Below are 7,500 nucleotides of genomic sequence, written 5' to 3'. Positions count from 1 at the left end.
GAAAACCTCAAATTAGTTGAACTTCAGCAATTGTAGATGTAACAGTAACAGAAGCATACATCAGAGAAGCAGTATTGTTGAAAAAATGAAAGTGCTTTGTTGAGTGTTACAGGACTTATTGTAAATATCAAGCTGGTTCACAAGCACACCACTTCAATAATGTCAAGGTACAGTGTTACAATAGTAATTAATTTTATTATTACATGTATAAAACATGCTGTAGCAGGCTAAAACCCCGCATATTGCAGAAGGTCGCCAGGCTATGTAAAAAGTGTGCCGGAGTTGCAACAAGGTGAGACAAATCCTGTCGGCTCTTGTGATTGGTTCAGAAAATAGTAAGCACCTAAGATACAAAAGAAACACTGGAGCCTAGCCCCAGTCATTTTTTCAAGAGCCCAGAATTAATTAATTCCAGCTGGGATCATATTTACAAGAAAGTGAGGATGAATCAAGTAAGGTGCCCGTTCGGGCTACCTGTTTAGAAATTTGGTCGCCCGCGCAAGGAAATTAGGTGCCCCAGGGGACCGGGTGACCGTTAGGCAGCAGCCTTGCCAGTTTACCATTCGCAACAGTTCATCCGGCAGTACTACGATCGTAATTTGAAAACGTTATAACTTTTGAGAAAGACTCTTAGAACAGGATCCCCACACCGAGCTACAGTAATCGAGATGTGGTTGGACTGGTGAATTGTAAATGGAGAGTAGAGTCTTAAATGCGACCAAGTACCTAATACAAACCGGTCAAATCGCCCGAAAGTCATCTCGGCCGACGTCATGTAGCCCGGAACCAGAGTCATATTGCCCGAGTAATATCGCCCGAAATTTTATCGAGTGTATAGATGCCGAACGGAGAAAAACTATGACCATATTTTAGCCCTCTTATTTAACATTGTTGGTAGCCGAAGGGAATGAGCAATCTGGGTTGGCGTTTTAATCCTCTCTTCAGTTCCAGTGTACCAATTGTTTTCGAATCTATATGATAGGATAGATACACCCAATTGCAAAAACGTTGTCATAGAAAAATGAAAAAAAAAGCAAAAGCCAAATAGGAATTAATTAGGCTAATAAGCCCAATGAATTCATTCGCAGCATCCACGCATGAACGTCGTATTTGCCTGTTGGACTTTGCTATTATTCTAAAGCTGGAAAACAATAAAAAAGATTCCGAGGAAATGCAACGGCTGTAAATGAATCCAACCTGAGGATGTACTTAATTATAGCCTAATTAATTCAAATCCTATTCAGTTGGCTTTTTCCCTATTTCATTTTTCTAAGACAACGCTATTGCAATTAGGTGTAGATAGATAATGGTTTATTACAGATTCCAACGATTAAGAGGCTCTTCTTCTGTAAAAATACTAAACTAAGAAACCTATAATATGATTAAAAGTATAATAACCATAATAAATTAACGAATGTAACTTATCAATAAATATTAAAATATACAATAATGATTATATGAATTCAAAACTGATACTTAGCAAACAAATGTTTCTTAGCACTGCGGCAAAAAACATTATGATCTGAGATGTTTCTTATTACTATCGGGAGTCTATTGAAGAGCGTTGCCGCCGAGTGCTGGAAGGTTCCTGATTCTTTAGGAATAGAGAATACGGGTGCTGTTGATGATCTTAAACTATAAGCAGTTACTTGATGCAGACTCAATTTCAGATACTCAGGAAAGGTATTTTTGTCGTATAATGATTTATGAGCGAGTTTGAGAATGTTGAATTAAACGTTTTCTTTAACTGGTAGCCAGTTTAACTTAATAATATCCTCGAGTTCTGCAAATTTTCTTGTGACAAAGTCAGCACACGCATTCTGTAAGTTGGAGACGCTTTTCTTGATAAACAGGCAAGGGATGATAAACCATGCAGGCGTAGTTCAGGTGTGAGAGAACTACGCTCCCTGCGAGGTGTTTCCTGACGTGGAAGGGCGCAAGGTTTGTGAGCCTCCGCAGAACTGATAGAGTCCAATATGACGTACTTAAGAGAGAATCCACGTGTGTGTTCCATGAGAGGTGATGATCCATGTGGACGCCCAATAGTTTAGTACAAGAAATTCTCTTTAGCGCAGAGTCCCCACAAACGATAGGAAGATCCCGTTCTTCTACACTATGATAACGCGCCATCTGAGGTGTAGAGATAAGCATCCAGTTTGTTTTGGTTGGGTTCAAGGCCAGATTACAGTTATTAGAATAGTCCTTCAGACTTGCGATGGTTTTATTAATTTGAGCTGCTGAGGAGTCCAAGTCGCCGGGCTTGAGTGGACATAGAAAGTCGTATCGTCAGCGTACTGATAACAGTCACACTGTAATTCCTTTTGAAGATCAGCAACGTAGAGATTAAAAATAACTGGTCCAAGAATGGAACCTTGCGGGACGCCGAATTCAACTGTAGCCATGTCCGACTTTTTGTCATCTATTTACACCATACGAGTTGGTTTAGTTACGTGTTGATAACAGCCAAGAGCTTCTAAAATAGACCGATACTGCTTTGTAATCTTATGTGAAGGCTTCAGCATGTCGATGTTCGTACCACCAGTCAAGAAGAGCAAACCATCCCATGAAACAGAGAGGTGAGCCAACAGTGATTCAAACGCGTCCAGCTATCTAGCGGGCTCAGGCCCACACGCTCTGATCTATAGATGACACCGATCAACGCCTTGCTACGTTTATTTCGCCCTTGAATCTCGATCCATAAATGCTCCATATCTGGCTGAATCATCTCAATGTCATTCCTACGTTTATATTGGATAGAGTTGCTGATGTAAGCCCCAACGCCACCGCCCCGGGCGCCTTCACGGTTTCGAAAAAGAGTCGTGTAACCAGGCAGAGTGACGTAATCCAGGAGGGCGGGGTTGTCCTTTAACCATGTTTCACTCATTTTGATGATATCCATCGGAAGCTGTGAGACTAGGATTTGAAACTCATTGAAGGATGAGACCATACTCTGGGTGTTAAAATGCATTATGCTGAGGTGTTTGGAGTGTTCTTTCAGAGTCTCGAAGGTCAAATCGGTGGTATCTTGTACTGGGACGTCCAATTCATCTAACATATCAAAAATTTTTGGTTTTATCCACGGAGTTGATAATGTAAATTGGCCACCGTACTGGGATTCTAAAAGCTGACGTTTCGAGCGTTAGCCCTTCGTCAGAGCAAATCGAGGAGTTGTGGGTTACGTGCAGGTTTAATAGTAGAGTAGGAACTACGCTATTGGTGGTCACCTGGAATGTATACATACATACATACATAACTTTATTTCGATTCGGATTTTTTTTTTTTTTAGAGTAGCAAAGAAATATGCTAGTATCTCCGAATGTAATCTAAAATAACAATGCAAATTACACAGTAACAACGACATTAAATTACATTAATAAATTAGTTAAATGAAAAGCGTTCGTTAATACCGTGAGGATTAAGAGTACCGATTTGGAAGACGAATTTTTGTTCCAGATTCTTGCGGCTTTCCGTCGTACCTAGATGTAGGGATAGGCCTCAGACAGCCATGTGTTTTTTGGAGTGGTTAGGGAGATTAAAATGACGTGCGGCTGGCTTTGATGCATCCTTGTCATTCTCAACATCGCGAAGGTGTTCGCGGAATCGGTCGCCTAGTCGTCTACCTGTCTCGCCAATGTATAATTTATTGCATAACGTACAGGTTATGCAATAAATGACATTTGCGGTGGTACATGTGAAACGATCAGTGATCTTAATAGATCTGCTCTTTTTATCGAAGAAATTGTTCTGTCTGTCTGCTTGCGAATTCGCCGAGACACGGCAAAGTGTATGTTTTCTTCCTTTCCTGTATTCAGGATCACGAACTGTGCATTTAGTGGGCTTTTGCGATTTATCGCTCTTTGTAGAGATCGGCAATATGCTCAAAGATGCTTCCAAGTAAATAATTTTGGGAGAGATCCATACACCTTATTCCAAAATGGCCGCTGATTTATGCGGATACAAATTGGCCCTTGTTGCCTCGTTCAAGATAAAATATTCTTTTAAATTTTAAGCTTAAGAACGAGGCATCAAGGGCTAATTTGAATAAAAACAAAAGAATATTTAAATGGCGGCCATTTTGGAATAAGGTGTATGGGATGTTCCCGTACGAGGCATACTTCGTTTCACTCCCCATCATGTCTTTTCAATGCCCTGCTGTGGGCTCGTTTGTCTGGGTCAACGAAGTTTAGGCGATGATTAACTGTGCGATGATGTTAGCCCTTGTCTTGTAGGCAATTGTAAACTTTCCGGCCACAAGTAGCTAGGGCTAATATTGGCTAGATTGCAGAATAGCCGGCCCACCAAATGTCCTACTTAAAAAAGCTGCCACCGCGGTCCCGCAGTCGCGTTTAACAATGCTGCTTCCGCGTCCACTGAATGTCTTACTCAAAAAACTGCCACCGCAGTCCCGCAGTCGTGTTTAACAATGCTACTTCCGCGTCCACTAAATGCCTTACTTAAGAAACTGCCACCGCAGTCCCGTTTAACAATGCTGCTTGCCCGCAGTGGCATGGGAGAGAAAACGATATTCATATAATTAACTCTGTTCCTAAACCGGGCATTCTGCAATCGCTCCACTTCTTAAATTTCATTTTGCCGTTCCGTTAACTACACTTTTCAAGAGATTGTGTGAAGAAGAAAGGATTCGTTACTCATTAAGCCTAAGCGCTCGTTTCAGTGATTAGGTCTAAGCACTCTACCAAAATTTTAGCTTTCATCTTGCGGTTCGGTTATCTACACTTTTCATGGGATCGTGTGAAGAAGAAAGCACTCGTTTACTGATTAAGCCTAAGCGCTCGTTTCAGTGATTAGGCCTAAGCATTCTCGTAAAATGTTAGCTTTCATTTTGCGGTTCGGTTAACTACACTTTTCACGAGATCGTGTGAAAAAGAAAGCACTCGTTTACTGATTAAACCTAAGCGCTTGTTTCATTGATTAGGTCTAAGCACTCTCTTAAAAGTTTAGCTTTCATTTTGCGGTTCGGTTAATTAACTACACTTTTCATGAGATCGTGTGAAGAAGAAAGCACTCGTTTACTGTTTAAGCCTAAGCGCTCGCTTCAGTGATTATGCCTAAGCGTTCTCGTAAAATGTTAGCTTTCATTTTACGGTTCGGTTAACTGCACTTTTCCCGAGATGGTGTGAAGAAGAAAGCACTCGTTTACTGATTAAGCCTAAGAACTCGCTTCAGTGATTAGGCCTAAGCATTCTCGTAAAATTTTAGCCGTCACATTGCGGTGGCAGTGCGTTTTACTGGTTGCCCATTCATCGACTCAACCTCGTCCCCAGGGTCTCTCTTCCCTGGGGACGAGGTTGTCATCCACTACGGGACTGCGGACCGCGGTGGCAGTTCATTTTACTGCTTGCCCTTATACATGGTTCATTTATTTATTTCACACTATTTACATAAAATTAACCTAGAAAGAAATATATAGTCACAACACATGGTTACAAGATAAAACAATTACAGTACAGGTTATAAAATGTGTATGGTGGTCAAAGTAGCGAAGGCTTTCTAGTTGACCACCAGTTTTCATTCAACGACTACGGGACTGCGGACCGCGGTGGCAGTTCATTTCACTGCTTGCCCTTTAACAATTTTCTTTTCATTCACCGACTTCAGGACTGCGGACCGCGTTGACAGATTTTTTAAGTAGGACATTTGGTGGACCGGGTATTCTGCAATTGCTCCCTAATATTTTTTCAAGGAAAGTTTACTGTCAGAAAATTATTTGTTCTGGCGGATTGAAGGTTATCTATCCATTGCCGTTTTTTCTTGAGCACCGCGAAACAGATTCATCTCCCGATGCACTTTGTCTTTGCCAACCTTGTTCTTTGTTTACTTACAGAACCTTGTTTCCCTAAACCACATCTCGCTGGGCCGGGGTTTTGTGCAATATCACCGGACCGTAACAGTATTTGAAAAGACGATGTTGAGTTTGAATAATATGACATTTTTCCTTTTGATCTTTTTGTCTTCCCGAATCTTTGAAAATTCCATCGAGAAGAGTGTAGGATGTGTGTGGAAAACAAGTTCACAATCCATGACGCTGAAGACAATTGTGCCTTGTTATTGTTTCCTTTGGTCCCTCCGTTCAGTAGAAATGCCGTCTCCCAAGGAATAGTCAGCCATGAGCTATCCAAAATCTTCCTTAAAGGCGAAACCAAGCTAACTTCCTGCAGAAAATCCTTTCCAGAGGTCCAACCATCAGTTGAAAACAGTCCTTCATGCTTAGAATTGCAAAAATAGTATGATACGAGCAGGCAAAAGAGAAAAATTAGGGAGCTTATGAAAAAACGTCTGACCCTCATTACTGGGTTGCCAGTAAGACAAACCCAGTCGGAATCTGCGTTTCATTTGTTGGTTTTTTTTGCGTGTCGGTAAAAGTCTTGCCTGTCACTCCCCTGCTAAGTGGTGTCTTTGTGCATTCTGCGCGTATTTTCTTAGGATCGAGAGGGTAGTGGGAAATGCGTAGATTTCTCTGGTGGACACAGTAGAATGATTAACTTAACCGGCAATGCAGCAAACACAACACATTAATATTCTAGTATAGAACGCACGAGCGAACAATACACCATGACACTATCGTGCGCGGACACGCCACATCGCCTAAGTTGCCTTCAGGCGTAAAGCCTACCGTTGGCTTTCTTTATTATATAATCGCAATGCACCGTCCAGGTCAAGTCGTGGGCCAAACTTCCACACTTCCATACTGCCAAACTTCCATGTACTAATTATTTGTGAGTAAATTTCTCGCACTTGCATTCTTTTCTGATGACGCGTTCTGTGCTCTTCTACCCGAAGTAAAAGCCTAGTTATCTGACAATTTACATTTACCGGTATTTTGTACTCAACTCTGCAAAGGTGTAAAAAATTTGGAAACGTGACATTGAAGAATTATTTGAATGAAAGTTGTTGTCTCTTTTGTGCTTCATTATTTACGGTCAAGGTTCCGAGTCGAAAAGGGTTTGATGTGAACTGTCAAAAATTTAATTGCATCTCTTGTTTGCACGCACGCACTTGAAAAAGGAAGGTTTTTTTGCCTCTAATAGTAAATACATGTATGTTGTTTGTTTTGATTAATTTTTCGCTGGAAAAGGATTTTGCCGAGATATTTCCAGCTTTTCTGAACTTTAATATCATGTTGTGTAATTTTCGAGCTTAACAAATTTGCATACCTGGGTTGAAATGTGATACGCGAGGAAGCAGGAAGGGTTCACGAAAATAAACAGGTCTGTTGGATGCGTGCTTGAGTTTCAACAAAATGAGTCCCAAAATCAGCAAAACACTGTGATGCTGATGAATAATAAAATAGCTGCTATTTCCAAAACGATGGAATTACCTGGTGATAAATATCCTCATCTTGGAGAGTAAATTTTTGACTTTGCAGAAACAATGGTCAGACTCAAGAGTTGGGTGATTGTGATCTTTGTGTTGAATTTGCACATTTCTTGTCAAACTTTATAACACTTGAAAGGAAAAGAAAACTAACAAAAACAAAAC

The 7,500-nt window shown here is 40.9% G+C and overlaps 1 long non-coding RNA gene across 1 annotated transcript in view; it reads right to left on the bottom strand.

Annotated features, from left to right (window-relative positions):
• The window catches only part of LOC137992678 (uncharacterized), a 19,577-nt gene that overhangs the window by 194 nt on the left and 11,883 nt on the right, over positions 1 to 7,500 (bottom strand). The window lies entirely within an intron of this gene.

Source organism: Montipora foliosa, chromosome 2 (genome assembly GCF_036669935.1).
Source record: "Montipora foliosa isolate CH-2021 chromosome 2, ASM3666993v2, whole genome shotgun sequence".
Lineage (NCBI taxonomy): Eukaryota > Metazoa > Cnidaria > Anthozoa > Scleractinia > Acroporidae > Montipora > Montipora foliosa.
Note: the sequence above shows the minus strand (reverse complement) of the source record. Positions and strands in the feature narration are given on the sequence as shown.